The following is an 18,929-nucleotide window of genomic DNA, read 5'->3' on the forward strand; positions in this document are numbered from 1 at the left end:
CCCATTCTCTCTTACCCTCTTTTCAAATAGTATCTGGTTTTTTATTCCACCTCTCTCCACCTGTCCTTTGTGCTCCTGGAAGACTGACTCTACCCCAGCCATCAGGGTAGATTTTGATTGGCTTAAGGCAATCAGTACAATCCATTTCCCTGGACATTGATTGATTCAGAGTTGGCCATGTGGCCTAAGTCAGTCCAATCAGGGTGAATGGCAGGACTCTTGCTTGTGATGTTCAGAGGAAGACATTCTGTGTGTGTGTGTGTGTGTGTGTGTGTGTGTTGTGTGGGTTTCAAACATGAGACATGGAGCTGCTGCAGCTATTTTCCTTTTATGAGGAAATCCTGCTTATGGAGGAAGTCAACCACAGTGAAGAAGTAACAACCAAGAGAATTAGAAATGAAGAGTGGGCCCTGAGACTTTCCAATTATATATTACTTTTTAAAAATGCCAGTTTGAGATAAGTTTTATAGACTTGTAGCAGTATGGATCTTAATAGACCTTCATGTGGCTGAATGTTGTGCTTTACAGATATCACCTACTTTATTTATTTATTCATTTTAATTAATTAAAAATATTTTTGTATTATTTTTTTATTGGAGTTTGATTTGCCAACATATAATGTAACACCCAATGCTCATCCCATCCAGTGCCCCCTCAGCGCCTGTCAATCAGTCACCCTATCCCCCCGCTCACCTCCCCTTCTACTACCCCTTGTTTGTTTCCCAGAGTTAGGAGTCTCTCATGATATCACCCAATTTAATAGTTGTAGCAACTCTATACAGAAGGCCTTCTCATTCCTATTTAAGAGATGTTGAAACTAAGACATAAAATGACTAAGCGGCTCCCCTAAAGTCACACAACATAGGCATGATCATGTATGACCATGTGGACCCCTCCTCCATTTTCTTATTGTGGCACCAGATTCTGCCCCTGACCACTGTGATGTATGACTCTTGAGAGGGACATGTGATGTAAGCTAAGCCAATTAGAACACTTCTCTGGGATTTTTCTCTCTGGAGCTGGAGGAGAAGAATTCTTTCTTTTCTGATTGTGCAGCTTCTTTTTCTAGAAATTTCTTTTCTATCCATATCCACACGATTGTAGATGGAATAGCCATGTTACAACATGATCCTGCCTCTGGACACAGTTGATTGGTTCAAGGGTGAAAACTTGACCCAAGAAAGACTAATAAACTCCGTAATGGTTTCAATATATATATATATCCACAAGTTCTCTGATACTCTTTCTTTCAAACAGTGAAGCCTAATTTCCTTTTCCTTGAATATGGGCTGGATGCCTTCATCTTAATGAATAGAATGATGATACGTGATTTACAAGGCTGTTCATAAAAAGGATCTGTCCTGGATCACTCATGGGCATTCTAAAGAGAGGCCCACATGGTGCAGAGCTGTAACAACCAGAACTAACTTCCCAGCCAGGTGCACGAGCTATTTTGGAAATGGATTCTATCACCCTGGTCTAGCCTCCAGATGATTTCTGGCATATGAGAGACCCTGAGTCATGACCCATGGAAACTATGTGAGATAATAAATGTGGTTGCTCTTTTAAGCTGCTTAGCTTTGGGATAATTTGTTATGCAGCAGCAGATAACTGATACAAGACCTTCACTGAAATTTTTTGGGCTTGGGATTGAGAGTCAGGCTAGGTGGATTTAGGATCTGTTGGCAGCCATATCTCCTACCATAGAGATCAGTGTCAGGAAAAAGCCAGTTTTCAGAGACACACACACACACACACACAGAGAGAGAGAGAGAGAGAGAGAGAGAGAGAGAGAAATGTGGAAGGAGATGACCTATAGTGGATGTGTGTTGTTTCTCCCTATCTAGCATCTCTTCTATCTTTTTTGGTGGCAATACACTGATTTGCCATGGCATGAACCACCTTTTCCTCATTGAAAGTTCATGTGAGTTGAGTAGGACTGATTCTACACTCTCTTCCAAAATGAGCATGTAATTGACACAGTTTTAGCACCTAAATGAAGGAGTTCCTGAAGCCACAGTTATATAAGCCAATAAGTGGCTTCCCCCCAAACTTTTTTGCTAAAGCTGGTTTGACATGGATTTCAAATATGAGTCAGAGGCCAGCCTGAAATGGGACCAGAGATGAGCAATGGAGGGAGATGAAATTTCTAATGGCACACCAGTTCCTGTTTCCAGCTGTTCCTGAAACCCAGCCAAGTCCTGTCTTTAATAATAGCAGAGGCAACAGCAACAGCAAACATTTACTCAAGGCTTATAATAAATTCCACCTTTTGCTAATTTAGTTTCTCTTACTTGCAACCCCAAAAGTCTTAAAAAACACAATATCCATTGCAAAAATATCTGGAAGGGGAGAGAATGTGCTAAGGGAATGTGCTAAGGGAATGAAATTTAAATCAAGGTTTACAAAAAGACACAAGTGGGAAATCATGCAAGACTGTAATTGCGTCATGCGTAAATTTTGCCTAGACCTTCTCTGTGCTTAGGGCCCCTTGTGTGGGAGCATAGTCCCACAGGGAGACCTTCATGGATTGGATGCCAAGCAGATTCAGGCAAGGGGAGCGGGCAGAGAATTCAAAGCAAGGCATATGTCTGAAAGCCTTCTGAATATTTAAAAGTAGGACCTAAATCTATCTTCTCATAAAGAATGGCAGGGATGGGAAATGGTATGGGAAGGTGAGGTTTTTCTACTGATCACCCATCACCTCCCTTATTTCTGTATTTTTTTTCTTAGATCTTTTTTTCTTTTTTGTATAGGATGGAAAGCACAAGTCCTCTCCCTCCTCTCTCCAGAAGTATCCACTTTTTGAAAATGTTTTCATATTTATTTTATTTTTGAAATAAACTTTATTTTTAAGAGCAATTTTAGGTTCATGTTAAAACCGAGAAGAAGGTACAGAGATTTCTCATGTATGCCATGCCCCTACACATGCACAGGCTCCCCCACTACCAACATCCTGTACCAGAGTGGAACATTTGTTACAATTGATGAGCTTACACTTAACACGTCATTATCACCCTGAGTCCATAGCTTCATATTCAGGCTTGCTCTTGGTAGTGTATGTTCTATGGGTTTGGACAAATTTATAGTGACACGTATCCAGCATTACAATATCATATAGAGTAGTTTCCCACCCTAAAAATTCTCTGAGCTCTACTCATCCCTCAGTATCTACTTTTTAACCATGTGGATTTTAACCTTGCAGGATTTTTCCTATGCATTTGCACACCTTGTTACCCAGAACTGGGTTCCCTTTTTGGTGATTGTCAAGCCAAAGGACACAACCTAGCCAAAGAATAGGAGCAGCCACTCTGGAAAACTGTGTGGATGTTCCTCAAAGAGTTAAAAATAGGCCTGCCCTACGACCCAGCAATTGCACTGTTGGGGATTTACCCCAAAGATACAGATGCAATGAAACACCGGGACACATGCACCCCGATGTTTATAGCAGCAATGTCCACAATAGCCAAACTGTGGAAAGAGCCTTGTGTCCATCGAAAGATGAATGGATAAAGAAGATGTGGTTTATGTATACAATGGAATATTACTCAGCCATTAGAAATGACAAATACCCACCATTTGCTTCAACATGGATGGAACTGGAGGGTATTATGCTGAGTGAAATGAGTCAATCTGAGAAGGACAAACATTATATGTTCTCATTCATTTGGGGAATATAAATAATAGTGAAAGGGAATAGAAGGGAAGGGAGAAGAAATGGGTAGGAAATAGCAGAAAGGGAGACAGAACATAAAGACTCCTAACTCTAGGAAACGAACTAGGGGTGGTGGAAGGGGAGGAGGGCGGGGGGTAGGGGTGAATGGGTGATGGGCACTGAGGGGGGCACTTGATGGGATGAGCACTGGGTGTTATTCTGTATGTTGGCAAATTGAACAGCAATAAAAAATAAATTTATTATAAAAAAAAACAAAGAAGGGATCCCTAGGTGGCGCAGCGGTTTGGCGCCTGCCTTCGGCCTAGGGCGCTATCCTGGAGACCCGGGATCGAATCCCACATCGGGCTCCCAGTGCATGGAGCCTGCTTCTCCCTCTGCCTGTGTCTCTGCCTCTCTCTCTCTCTCTCTCTGTGACTATCATAAATAAATAAAAAAAATTAAAAAAAATAAAAAATAAAAAGTCACAAAAAAAAAACAAAAAAAAAACAAAAAAAAAAAACAAAGAATAGGAGGAAAAGAAAGGGTTTTACTTGGAAGGAGAAAGGAGAACACCTGGGATATTACCCAAAGCAAGGTCCCCTCAATCAACAAAACTGGGGAAGTTTCAAGCTAAGAGCGCATACATATTTATGAAGGGGCCTCAGCATGGAATGGGGGCAAAAGTCATCTTAAGGTGACAGAGTCCAGGTAGAAGTCAACATTACCAATTCTCTGTCTTTAGTTGGTCTGGCATCTGAGTGCTCAGAGGTTTAGATCCTGCAGAGATAACTCAAGAATGTACCTCAGGTCAATCTTTACTTTTGAACCAGCACTGGTAGGGACAAACAGGGCTAGGCAGGACTAGGTAGGGGGCCACGGAAGCAGGCTAACAAAAATTCCAAAAATGCTGAAGTATAAGGAAACTAGAGATAAAGGAACAAGCCAGACCACCCTGCCCTAAGGTGTGGGCGAGGAGGGTGTCTTGTTATAATAGCTACTTGTGACCAGCAAAGAATAACCTACCAGACCTCAAAGAAGAAGTAAACCATTAAAGATGTTATCAATGTTGATGTCAATAGATAATGTTAAAAGGATTTAGGTTCCCTGATTAGGCTTCCAATAAAAGACCAACCCTACAAGTCCTCAGTGGCAACCCTGTCGGGTCCCCTCTCACTTCTGAGAACTTTCTCTGTATCTTAATAAACTTTTGTCACTTTCCTCACTCTCCTGTGTCTGCGAGATCCATTCTTCAACTCCATGAGACAAGAACCAAGCTCTCCTGCATCATTTTGATGCCGAAACCTGGGATCAGTCCCAGCAAAGGGTGAGTAAATGGGGACTCTCATTTCTTTCCTGGGAGACTTCTTTCCCTTGGATAGCCTCTTCTCGTAACAAACATCAAAACCGGGTACCTGTCAGCCACTTAAAGGCAAATAGCAGCCAGAGCGATCATTGTCCCATTCCCTAACAGCAGTTTGGGTTACTATTCCAGGGGGAGGAAGGAGTTAGGGACAAACAGGGATAGGCAGGGCTAGGAAGGGGGCCATGGAAGCAGGCTAACAAAAATCCCCAAAATGCTGAGGTGTAAGGAAACCAGAGATAAAAGAACAAGCCAGACCACCCTGCCCTAGGTGTGGGCAGGGAGGGCAGCTTTTTATGACAGTCATCTGCGACCAACAAAGAATACCCAGACCCCAAAGAAGTAAGCCATTAAATATGTCATCAATAGTCCTTACTCAATGGTGGTATCAATAGATAATGTTAAGAGGATTTAGGTTCCCTGATTAGGCTTCTGATTAAAGATCAACCCTACAAGCCTTCAGTGGCAACCGTGTCGAGACCTCTCACTCCTGAGAGCTTTCTCTGTATCTTTACTTAATAAATTTCTGTCCCTTTCCTCACTCTCCTGTGTCCACGAGATGCATTCTTCGACTCTGTGAGACCAAGAACCACGCTCTCCCGTATCAGTTTCACCTCTGATTTATTGTCTTGATGTTAGGCTATCTCCTGGCCTGACAGCGTCTGCTTGTTCTTACATTTTTATGTAAGAACTCTACCCACCCATTTCCCTATCTCCCTATGCCCCCCTTAAAAGCATTATCTGTGGGGTCTATTCTGCAATTTCAACATACCCCAGGAAATTCTGCAAGAAATGCTCTTTGGGCAAGTAGATCACAAGATGGCAGGGACCTAAAATGGCTTTTCTTATGTCACAAAAGCTATCCCTCATCTTTCTTTCTCCTAAGACCCCTAACTTGTTCTGCTTATAACCTGTGTATATGCCTAAATGTAGTTTTGCGTTTCTCTTCTAATGATACTTTTCATATAATACTTACAGGTCTGGGACTTGCTTTTTGTCACTTAGAAATAAGTCTTGTGAGTACAAGATCTTTTTTTTTTTGAGAGAGAGCCGCACATGCATATCCGTGTGAGTGGGGGAGGGGCAGATAGAAAGGGAGACACGGAATCCCAAGTAGTCTCTGCACCAAGCACAGAGCCCAACATAGGACTCCATCCCACAACCCCAAGATCATGACCTGAGCTGTAACCAAGAGTCAGCCACTCAAACCAATTGAGCCATCCACATGCCCCAAGAACAACTTCATTTTTAAAAGATACTTAACTCTCCAATGAAATATTCCGATGGATTATGTATGCTTCATGTTCCTGTTGATAGTCATTTAATTATTTCCAGCTTTTTCTGTGTTTCATGCACAATCTTGTCCATAATATTTGTGCATGTGTTTTTGTAGAAAACATGCATCTGATAGCTGGGAGGGTAAAGGTTGTGCAAGTTTGGAACTCTGATGGGAGTGGGCTGTTGCTATGGGATATGTTGTGCTAGTTTACATGTTCATCACAGTGGCTTCCAACTCTACTCCATCAATGGCACTGGAAGGCAATTTCTAGCACTTTGTTTTTGCTGATCTGATTAGCAAAAAGGATATCCTTTTGCTGTTTTAATTTGAATTTCCTTTATTTTTTCAACTCGCAAACAACTTCCTTTTTCTGGAGTCTACTCACCATCCCACTCCCTCCCACTGTCCCATACCACCATTCCTTTTTCTGGAAGAACCTGGTTGACTAATTCCTTTCCTGCTCCAAGTCCTCAGGCCAGGGTTGTTAGCATAACCTAAACTGTGGCTTTGAGCTACTCACTGGATTCCTTTTAGAGCTGTACTCATGGTGAGGAGGAAGATGGCTTTCTGGAGGGCGAGTGGTGTTCTTTGGCCTTTCACCTTCAAGATTTCCCCTGGGGACTTGGCTGCCCATGGGTTTGTTTTTTGTTGTTGTTGTTTTTAAGATTTTATTTATTTATTCATGAGAGAGAGGGCAGAGACACAGGCAAAGGGAGAAGCAGGCTCCATGCCGGGAGCCTGATGCGGGACTCGATCCTGGGACTCCAGGATCACACCCTGGACCAAAGGCAGGCACTAAACCGCTGAGCCACCCAGGGATCCCCCTGCCTGTGGGTTTGATAGAGCAAATGGATAAGAGCTTTGAGAGCCCAGAGACATTCTGAATTGATGGTGGTTTTGCAATCAGAAGCAGAGGAAAAGTGTGTGGGTCAGGATTATGGGTGTGGGTACCACTGCCTTGGAATGAGTGGGAGAGAAATGGGGATGAAAACATGGTGGAATAAATAAAAAATAATCATTTTATATTATGAAACGCACATGTGTCAGGCACAACACTAAGGACCTGAGATGCGTCACCTCCCTTAATCCCCACTATAACCCTATGAACTTGGTACTAGTGTCACTCCACTTATAAATGTGAAAACCAAGGTTTAAGGGATGAACTGCTTTGATGAAGACTACGTAGCTGGCAGGTGGCTGGGCTAAGACTCCACCTGCTGTCATCTCGTTCCTTCCTAACCATTACAAACTGCCCTCTCTTAAGGTTAACCTTTGACTAGCCCTATGTATCCTAATGATGAACTTGGATCTGTATTACTTCATTTCACACAGACCTTGTCCTCATCTTACACCAGAGGAAACTGAGACTCAGAAAGCTAAATATAGGAATTGGGACTTGAACCCAGACTTTTAATTCTCAGCTCAGTTATTTTGACCTCACATCTGAATAAACCAAAGTCCCTAAGGTCAATATTTTTGTTGCTGAATATTTGGCCTAGCCTTTTGGATAACCACCTACTGCTTACCAGCCAGTGCTGTCACACATTGGTAGATAAATTAAGGGAAAAAAGGAAAAAATTCCTTAAAAAAAGATTTTACTTATTTATTTGAAAGAGAGAGAAGAAAGAAACAGCATGAACTGGAGGGGCAGAGGGTGAGGGAAAGAGACTCTTAAGCAGACTCTACACTGAGGGTGGAGCCCGATGTGGGGCTCCATCCTATAACCCTGAGATCATGACCTGAGCTGAAACCAAGAGTCATCTGCTTAACCGACTGTGCCACCCATGTGTTCCCAGGAAAAAAGATTTTTAAAGAAATAGCTAGTTTTTTTATTATTAAAGAAATAATACAGATCCATCGCTGGAAAGTCATAAAATAGGAAGAACCAAAAAATACACTAAAATGATCCATGATCCTACTATCCAGAGTGAAGATAATTTTTTTTTGGCTTTTTGATATATATTATTCTAGTCTTTTTCTATATGTATACCCCACCACTACTTTTTAATAACACATAATGAGTACACACACACATATATATTTAAGATTTTACTTATTCATGAGAGACACACAGAGGGAGAGAGGCAGAGACATAGGCAGAGGGAGAAGTAGGCTCCCCAAAGGTGTGGGACTTGATCCCAGAACCCCGGGATCACAACCTGAGCCAAAGGCAGATGCTCAGTCACTGAACCACGCAGGTGCCTCTATATTTTTTAATCTTAAGTAGGCTCCATGTCCAGTGTGGGGTTTGAACTCACGACTCTGAGATTAAGAGTCTAATGTTCTAGAATTGAGCTAGCCAGGTGCCCTGGCAAACATATGATTATATTTTGATAACTAGCATTCTTTTCCATTTGTCAGGAACAAGTTAATTTACATGTTGAAGCCTGTGTATTGTTGAGTCCTAAAAACTTCAGGTGCTGAACACAGAGGGACCTGCCCCATGGTGCTTATAGTCTAGCTAGACAAAAACTATTTAAACAAGCAATTACACAAAAATCACTTATAGTAGTTTCCTGTTAACCATGGGGGATACATTCTAAGACACCCTGCCCCTTGTGCCTGAAGCCACAGATAAGCCTGAACCCTATATATACTATGTTTGTTCATATATATTGTAAAAACCAAAATTCAACTGAGTAACTTTGAAGATCTCATTGCTTTTATTAAGTGATTCATGAATCAGGCAGCAACCTGTCTAGCAAGTAGAGGAGAGCTCCTAGGAGTTGTACAAACTGGAAGACCTTTAGAGAGAGGAGGGTGGGTAAGGATGTTATTAGCAAAAGAAAAGAAAGGTTTGGTCCAGGCAAGGTCACCTTACCTTAGGGAGAAGGGCAGTGAGTCTTATCAGGTGGATCATCTCCTCTTCCTTTAAGGAATGGAGAGGGCCTATGTGACAGATGATCTCTTTAGTGTGGATCAGAAAATTCCTGACTGACTAGGACTGAATTTAGACCTGATGACTAAATTTCTAGAGGAGATTGGAGTACAGTTAAGTTAGATATTAAGTCCTGATTTGGTCACTTGGCCTAAGTAGTTTTCTTTTTAATAACATACACACCTATGACAAAGTTTAATTTCTAAATTAGGCACAGAAATAGATTAACAACAATGACTAATACAAAAATAGAACAATTATAACAATATACTTTAATAAAAGTTCCATGAATGTGGTCTCTCTCAAAATATCTTATTGTACTGAACTCACCCTTTTTGTGATGACGTGAGATGATAACATGCCTCTGTGATGGGATGAAGTGAGGTGAGTGACATAGGCATTGTGACTTAGTGTTAGGCTACTATGAGCCTTCTGACCATGTATCAGAAGGAGGATCGTCTACTTCTGGGTTGCATTGCACCGTGGGTAGCTGAAACAGAATAAGGGTGGGGGGGACTACTGTATTTACACTTGTGATAAGTGTTATAAAAGCAAGAAAAGGGGGGAGTCTTCAACAATATATAATAGAGTCAAACCTAGCTTTGTGGGGTGAGGGGAGGGGTTGTCTGAGGAGGAGACAATGAAACAGCCTCAAGGGATGAATAAGTAGAAGTGTGGGAGGAAGGGGCTGTCCAAGAAATAGAAAGGTAGCCAGTGTAGCTACAGTGCAGGGAGCAAGGTTAGGGGTGGGAGTAGGGATGGAACAACATGAGGCAGGAAAGATGGGCAGGGACCAGATCTTTCTTTATAAAGTATCAAGAATTTGTCCTTAATCCAAAATCAATGGGAAATGATCAAAGGGTTTTAATACACAGGCATGTGACATAATCAGACATGAGTTTTAGGAAGATCCTTTGGGCAGGGATGGGGATGGGGGATTTAGCAGGGGGCAGTTGTAGTGACATATGAAAGATCTGTCTGGCATGGCACAGAGTGGTGGTAATGGAGATGGGGAGAGATGGATGGAACCCAGAAATATTTAGGAAGGAGAGTAGACATGGGGACTGGGCTGTGGAGTGGATGTAGTGGGGTGGGGGTGGGGTGGCAGGCAGAACTGTTCAACCCCATGGATAAGTGGAGTTTCCATTTTGTGAGTGAAGTGTAGGGGGAGACTCAAAGTGGGGATGCAGATGGTCAGTGCAGGTTTGTGCAGGTTGTGTTCTAAGCATCTCTGAAACATCCAAACATCTAGTTGTCACCATCAACTGACAGATTATTTCTCTCCCTGCAGGGTGGGTAATTTACATTAACTGATTTTGATTTTCTTACCACAATCAGGAAGCAAATGGTAGGGAGAAAACAACCCTAGCTGCATTGTGGGCACTCAACATAAATTTCATTCAACTCTTATAGCCATGGTAGAGAATTATTAGGCAAGAGGAGTGTGCATGGGAACAGAGAGAAGGGGGTTCTCTTTTATTCTGTTTTTTTTTCTTCTTTTTTTTTTTTAAGATCTTATTTATTTGACAGAAAGAGACAGGAGACAGAGAGCACGCAAGCAGGGGAGCAGCAGGCAGAGGGAGAAGTAGACTCCCCACTGAGCAGGGAGCCTGATGCAGGGCTCACTCCTATGACCCTGGAATCATGACCTGACTGAGCCACCCAGGTGCCCCTATTCCAGTTCTTTAAAGACTGTAGGGTAATGGTCACTAGTTCAGTGCAATTCAACTGAAATCCCCAATACTTTTTTTTTAAGATTTTATTATTTATTCATGGAGACAGAGAGAGCGAGAGAGAGAGAGAGAGCATGGCAGAGACACACAGGCAGAGGGAGAAGCAGGCTCCATGCAGGGAGCCCAACATGGGACTCGATCCCGGGTCTCCAGGATCATGCCCTGGGCTGAAGGTGGTGCTAAACCACTAAGCCTCCAGGACTGCCCCCCAACACTTTTTTTTTTAAAGATCTTATTTATTTATTTATTTGAGAGAAAGAGCATGAGCAGAGGGGAGGGGAGGGGCAGAGGGAGAAGGAGAAGCAGATTCCCCACTGAGCATGGAGCCCAATGTGGCATTCAATCCCAGTATCCTGGGATCATGACTTGAGCTGAAGGCAGACGCTCAACTGACTGAGCCATCCAGGCGCCCCTGCAACACTTACTGAGTACCTATTATCTTGCAGACTTATGGTGAACCGGCTCTCAGTGCCTCCCTGGAGAAGACTCAGAAACCATCCCTACATGGTCTGGAGTGGAGAGACCTTATGTTTGCATAGAGTAAAAGACAAAAAGCCCCACCAAACCTAATCAGGACAAGTAATCAAAACTAAATTAAATCCACCTGCTAAGGAGGAGCTCCACTGGCTCCGCCAAGTGATTAGGATTGAATAGAAATATCTGTTTTCTTTTGCCCCCTCTTCAACCTTTCACCAGTGTTGTTTTTTTCCCCTCTGAAAGTAAAGAGAAGTCTTAACAAGCGCCTCGGTGAATGATGTGGAGTTCTCTTGGAGTTTTCAATTTGGCTGTATTGATTTATAAGGTCTTTTCAATTACTGAATTCTTCTTGCTGGCAGTCATAGGGCCCAGTACGTGAGAATCATGCTCTATTGATCCCAGGTACTTAGAAAGAGGGCATGTATGTGTCCGCTTTAGATTGATGAAGTTGCAAATAATGAAGCTTCCCACACAACATTTATTAAATGAAAATCTAGAATTCATTAACACAAGAACTTGTCTTGTATTAGAAAGGAAGTGGGGGGGGTGTTGAGAAAAAATAGGGACTAGAGTAGTTACCATGAACATAATATATGAAGCAATTTGAATTCAAGGGAAGGCAATTTGGAATCTTATTAAATTTTCTTCTCTCCTTTTATTGTGCAAGCATGGTTGGGTGGCTTCTGGGGAGTCATCGATCAAAACACAGGTACATGGGGAGGTGGTGACTAGAAAGAGACCGGTTACCAAATCCTTGCCTTAGTTAAAATGGGGTTGCTATTCAGTGCCTAGTACCTGGGCCAAATCAAGAGCTCAATAAATACAAATGGTAAACAATGAACGAATGAATAGATCAGTATTGGGAGAGACTGTTGAACATTAACTGTGGTTGCCAGAGAGCCTGGCATAGTTGTTTAGCTATAATCCCTGTCAGACTCTGTTTCCAATTCATTTCACTCATTCTCTCACACTCATTCGACAAACATTTATCGAGAATTGACCATGGGCAAGGTACTATGTTAGCACTGTATTAGTTTCCTAGGGCTGTCCTAACAAATTACTCCAAACTAGGTGGTTTGAAACTATAGAAATTTATTTTCTTACAGTTCTGGAGGCCAGAAATCTAAAACTGAGGTTGATAGGCCCACAGTCCCCTCTGAAGGCTCTGAGGGGAGGGTCCTTCCTTGCCTCTTCCAGCTTCTGGTGGCACTGGTGCTCCTTGGTTTGATGACCGCATCCCTTCAGTCTCAACCTCTGTCTTCCCACAGCTGTCTCTCCTGTCCATTTGTGTCCCTACATCTCCCTTTCCTTATAAAGATATCAATTGTTGGATTTGGAGTCCACTGTAACCTAGTGTGACCTCATCTTAACTCGGCCACATCTGCAAAGACCCCATGTCCAAATAAGGTCACACATTCACAGGTGCTGGGTGAGCACAAAATTTGGGGGGACATTATTCAACCCAATACAAGCACTGTGAGGAAACCACTCTGAGGATTGGTGCCTCGCCTCCCACTTTACAGCATATCTGGCTGGTGAGCTGATGTATCCCCTTGGATCCTCCCTCCAAATTGCTGAAATAGGGAGTATGGTGCTCATCTCTAGAGACAAGAAAGCGGAGGGTCAGAAAGCTGAAGTTGCGCGGCTGGTAAATGGTGCAATCAGGTTTGGTTGGTTCCTTTTACACGCTTACTGTGGAGATGTAAGAATTTGCAGTGTAAAGAAGAAAAAGTTAGAATCCAACAACACATAGGCAAACATTGTTAAGTTTTGGTGAATAATAAGCCTTCTGGAATTTTCAGGTTTTTTGTTTGTTTGTTTGTTTTGTCTGCCACATGATACCATTCCTATCTTCCCATCCATGTTGCTCCATGGCAAGTTTCTAAAGCTCTGGCTGGGCAGCATGACCCCAATCCTGGCTGTGATTGATTAAGTTAGGCATGGGCACCTGATGCACACGAGTTGACTAAGAACTTGGAATGGAGGCCAAGCAGTTGTAGCCTCAAACTTGCCAATCCCTAAAGTGGATTGGGTGAGTATCTGGGATGGGCAAAACTGCAGTGTCATGTAGGCTTGGAAGCTGAGGAGAGTGGTCTGCAGTGAGAGAGGAGATAACTCCCATAATCCAGCCATATTGTGACTTTGAGTTCTCTAACTGTCCTGATGACAAACCTCCCTTTTTCAGAGTTTGAAAGGGTTTCTGTTACTTGCAGCCAAGAATCCTGCAGCAAGAGGCAGAAAAGAAAAACATCCCAAACATCTAACAGTAGCTTAAAACATAAAGACCTTTATTTACCAAGAGGGCTGAGGGAATGTAATTTTGGGGTGGTTCAATGTCATGAAAGGCATGAAAGATGCAGGTGTTTACCATATTTTTTTCCTGCCTTCCCTGGAGTATGAGCAGTAACTCCCCTCATGGTTACAAAATGGCTGCTGCAGCTACAAGAATCACATCTTCAGAGGATTGTGTCCTAAACCAGGACAAGAATACAACTTGAGCAGGAAAGGAATTTTCTCTGCATGTACCTCTCTTACTGAGAGGCAGAGGGAGGGTTACTTCCTGAAAGCCTCTCAGTAGATTTCCCTTATGTCTACTTGGTCAGATCTGGGCTACCTGCCCACTTCCAGGCCAATCACTGGAAGAGGGGGAATGGGTATGCTGTGATTGGTTTAAACAAATCTTATTCTCGGGGCTGAACATATCTGTTTAATAGTGCAAAATCAGAGTAAGGAAGGAGGGGATGGATGGAGTGGTACCAGGAAGGTCACCGATAAACTACTCCATGAGTCCTAGCTAATAAACTATCCACAATGTTTCTTCAACATATGATATTCCCTTAAAATATTGCAACCATCTTTCTCTTTTAATAAGTATACAAAGTGCATGATTTCCCCCATTACACTATAGAACAGTGATTCTCAACATAGGTGGTACAGCCAGGGATTTCTGTGATACCCTACTTCTCGGGTGTTGCCCTGGCAACAGCCCATCCTCCAAGCTAGATGTCAAGGACAATTGTGCCTCTGTCTTCCTTTTCCCACTTCTTTGTTAGAGACAATTTTGCTTGCTCAAATAAGACTCAAGTTTCCAGAGAGAATCATTTGCTTCCTCCCTCCTCATAACACCCCTCCTACTCATCTCTGAGGCCCCGGAGGAGGGAAGTCAGCACCAACATCTTGGCCAGAGGAATCAGGGACCATGGAGAGGGAGGATGCACAGGGCTTTAGGGTGGAAACCTAAACCCAGTGACACTGATCAGGGAATCCTTAGCCTTAAAGGGACTTAGTTAAGTGCCTAGCACAAGCTGACCAAGGCATGATGCCTGTGAATTTCGTGTTCCTTCTGGCCTTGGAGAGGGAAGGCAGAGGAAGGATGACATCATGGTTGAGCACAGACTGGACTTGGGATGACCTGGGTTTGAATCCTTTCCTGCATGTAGAAGCAGGTTGCTTAAACTCAGTTTCCTCACTTGTAGAATGGATGTGATAATGTCTATATAAAGGGTGTAGTGGAGATTGGAGATAACCTGTGTAAAGTGATTGGTAGAGAGGCTGGCACATGGAAGGTGCCCAAGAAATGCTGCTGCTACTGTTGTAAGTGTTAAAACATAAAGACATTTCCACCGACTGGTTCCTCTCCTCACCCCCAATTCTCTGTGTGGGAGAAGGATGATATACAACTGCCCCTTAATTTCCTTGTCTGTAAAGAGGAAAAATAAATGCACAGGATAGCATATGTGAAACATCCTGCACGTTGTAAGTACTTGATAAATATGAGCAATTATAATTAGTATTACCACTACCTATACTAGTCTGATGTTTTTCTTTTCTTTTAAGATTTTATTTATTTAAAGAGTGCACATATGTGAGCCAGAGGAGGAGTACACAGAAGGTGAGAGAGACTCTCAAGCTGACTCTGTGCTGAGAGCAGAGACAGATGCCAGGCTCAATCTCATGACCTGAGCCAGAGTTAAGAGTTGGATGTTTAACTGACTAAACCACCCAGGCATCCCCTAGTCTGATGTTTCTTTATGCAATTATTTGTTTAATGCCTCCTGGGAGCCTCACCCCATGCTTAGTTCTGAGGGTTTAGCAGTAACCCCAACAGGCCACAGGGATGTGCTACCCCAGCTAGGGGCTGAGACATTCACTTTTGACTAGGGTATAGACATCTGTGTGTCAGGCCTTTAAAATGGAGTTCTTCCTTCAGCACCTCCTGGAATTGTGGAGATGGGAAGGGAGCAAGAATTGAGATTTTTTTTTTAGTTAATTTTTTTTATTGGAGTTCAATTTGCCAACATATAGCATAACACCCAGTGCTCATCCTATCAAGTGCCCCCCTCAGTGCCCATCACCCAATCACCCCCATCCTCTGCCCACCTCCCTTTCCACCACCCCTGCTCGTTTCCCAGAGTTAGGAGTCTCTCATGTTCTGTCTCCCTTTTTGATATTTCCCACTCATTTTCTCTCCTTCCCCCTTTATTCTCTTTCACTATTTTTTATATTCCCCAAATTAATGAGATCATATAATGCTTGTCCTTCTCCGATTGACTTATTTCACTCAACATAATACCCTCTGGTCCATCCACGTCGAAGCAAATGGTGGGTCTTTGTCGTTTCTCATGGCTGAGTAATATTCCATTATATACATAGACCACATCTTCTTTATCCATTCATGTTTCAGTGGACACCGAGGCTCCTTCCACAGTTTGGCTATTGTGGACATTACTGCTATAAACATTGGGGTGCAGGTGTCCTGGCATTTCACTGCATCTGTATCTTTGGGGTAAATCCCTAGCAGTGCAATTGCTGGGTCCTAGGGCAGGTCTATTTTTAACTCTTTGAGGAACCTCCACAGTTTTCCAGAGTGGCTGCACCAGTTCACATTCCCACCTACAGTGCAAGAGGGTCCCCTTTCTCCACATCCTCTCCAACATTTGTTGTTTCCTGTATTGTTAATTTTCCCCATTCTCAGTGGTGTGAGGTGGTATCTCATTGTGGTTTGGATTTATATTTCCCTGATGGCCAGTGATGCGGAGCATGTTCTCATGTGCTTGTTGGCCACGTCTGTGTCTTCCTCTGTGAGATTTCTGTTTGTGTCTTTTGCCCATTTCATGATTGGATTGTTTGTTTTTTTCCTGTTGAGTTTAAGAAGTTCTTTACAGATCTTGGATACTAGTCCTTTATCTGATACGTCATTTGCAAATATCTTCTCCCATTCTATAGGTTGTCTTTTAGTTTTGTTGACTGTTTGTTGTGCAAAAGCTTCTTATTTTGATGATGTCCCAATAGTTCATTTTTGCTTTTGTTTCTCTTGCCTTCATGGATGTATCTTGCAAGAAGTTACTGTGACTAAGTTGAAAAAGGGTGTTGCCTGTGTTCTCTAGGATTTGGATGGATTGTTGTCTCACATTTAGATCTTTCATCCCTTTTGAGTTTATCTTTGTGTGTGGTGTAAGAGAATGGTCCAGTTTCATTCAGCAAGGATTGAGATTGAGGAATAATGATTCCTACTCAGGAAGGAAGAAGTGAGAACCACCAAATGCAAAGGGACGTTGGGATGTTGAGTTCCCACTGTTTCAGTGGTGGCTAGGGGCAGAAGCTCTTTCAGGCAAGACTTACATAGCCCCAAGTGATGGCTAAATGCATCCAGTTCAGTAGGCAAAATCAGCCCAGGCCTGTACTTCTGAGAAGGTGGCTCTTTGGGCCAGGATTCATGAGTGGTATTCAGAGATCTCTGGGAGCCAGGACCCACTGGAGTCTCCCTGGCTGCTGCACTTGACCAAAATAGGCAGGCTTGGCTGGAAGGATGCTGGGGAAATTATTAAGCCTTCCATAGTGGTGTTATTACATAGTCTATTCTTCATTCAATAAACACTGAAAGATCTTGACTCCAAACCTCATACTCCATTGTTTGCATTCATTCAATAAACACTGAAAGATCTTGACTCCAAACCTCATACTCCATGTGAATGAATCAGTAGAAATGGGGACTATCGGGAATTAGAAGTATGCTTGTCCATCAAGTGGTGAAGATGCAGGTAAGAATCCCTGCTATTGATTGAGCCCTGCTTATGTGCTAGACAATGCACCAAATGTTACATGCATTCCCATGAGATGCTCAAAGTCACCCTATGAATGAATGTGATTATTTACTACTGTTTCATAGATGGATAAACTGAGCCTAGTAAAGGTTAAAGAACTTGCCCAAGTTCATCCATCTGGTGGTACACAGAGCTAGAATTCCCACTGGCCTCGTTTGACACCAAAGTCTGAGCACCTGGCTACCCCACATTGACAAGAGAAGGTGAATGCCTCATCCAAGGTCACATAGCAAGCAGTGGTGCACTAAAGGCAGGACTAGGACTCAGGCTGCCTTCCCTTAGTCCTGCCTTCTCTGCCGCTCAGCCCTCCCTTGTGCAGACTGAAGGCCATCTAACTGTGCCTGGAATCCCTTCAAAGCCCCAGGGAAGGACAAAAGGAGGAGTCGGGGTGGGGGTTTCAGCTGTTCCCTTCAGACCCCCGCTGTGGTCGAGTAATTTTCCAGATTGGATCCAATTTCCAGTCAGAGCTGAAATGTGTCAGGCATTCAGCAGCAACAAGCCAAGCCTGACTGCGTGTGGCGGGAATGGAGGGGGCTAATGATTTGCCAGTGGCGTCCGATTACCAGCAAATTGTCAGAACATGCCAGCTTTGCAAGATGGTATCAGTGATGGCCCCATGTCCAGGCCAGATATCTGGAATGGAATGGGGGGGGGCATTTCTCTGAAGCCCCTTCGATTGTCCCAAGAAGAGACTGGCATGCTTTTCCATCTCAGACACAGAAGGCAGCAAGAGAAATGGGAAAAAAGGTGCATTTGGTGTCTCTGTGGGCTTGTGGCCCATGGGATCCTGGAATAGAATGATCATATGTATATAGGAGGCAGGGACAAGGTCATGGTTAGGAGCAGGGCTCTGGAGGCGGAGCTGGGTTGACATAGCTGGGTGACTTGAGATTATTTATAAAATAAGAATTTGTTTTTTTTATGTATAGAATAATAACAATAATGCTCACCTTTCTTGTAGACTTGTCAGGTAATCCTAATGAGTGAGTGCTGATGACAGCCTTAGAAATGTGCCCAGCACTTCGTAAATGCTTAAAACACAGCAGCCATGGGAACCTGCTTCTGCCCTCTGCCTCATTCCCCTCTTGCTCATCACTGACCCATTCCCCCTCTGCCTCCCACCAGTCCTGGCCACTCAACAGATACTTAACTGAACAATTTCAACAAGATGGCTATTTAGTTCAGACTCCCAACAGAAGCTCTTTGAATTGCTGAATTGTAACAGAGCTTTGTTGCTTGGCTAACTGAGTCCTTATGCTCTTCCCATGTTTTTAAGAGCAGTGTAGGGTGGTGAATTCATCTTCCACCACTTATAAGCTGCATGTGATCTTGGGCAGGTGACTATACCACACTTGCCTCAGTTTACTCAAAGGTGACTATAATGCCTCTCTCTAAGGGCTGCCGCAAAGTTTATTTATTTTGAAAGATTTACCCATTTATTTG

General features: G+C 43.2%; 1 long non-coding RNA gene across 2 annotated transcripts in view; it reads left to right on the forward strand.

Moving 5' to 3' along the window:
* Positions 1–18,929, forward strand: part of LOC140619501 (uncharacterized) — a 65,080-nt gene that overhangs the window by 14,118 nt on the left and 32,033 nt on the right. For both annotated transcript variants that reach the window (XR_012019378.1, XR_012019377.1), the window contains exon 3: positions 4,896–4,979. This is a non-coding gene — a long non-coding RNA (uncharacterized lncRNA). The remainder of the gene's footprint in view (positions 1–4,895; positions 4,980–18,929) is intronic.

This window comes from Canis lupus, chromosome 27 (genome assembly GCF_048164855.1).
Source record: "Canis lupus baileyi chromosome 27, mCanLup2.hap1, whole genome shotgun sequence".
NCBI lineage: Eukaryota > Metazoa > Chordata > Mammalia > Carnivora > Canidae > Canis > Canis lupus.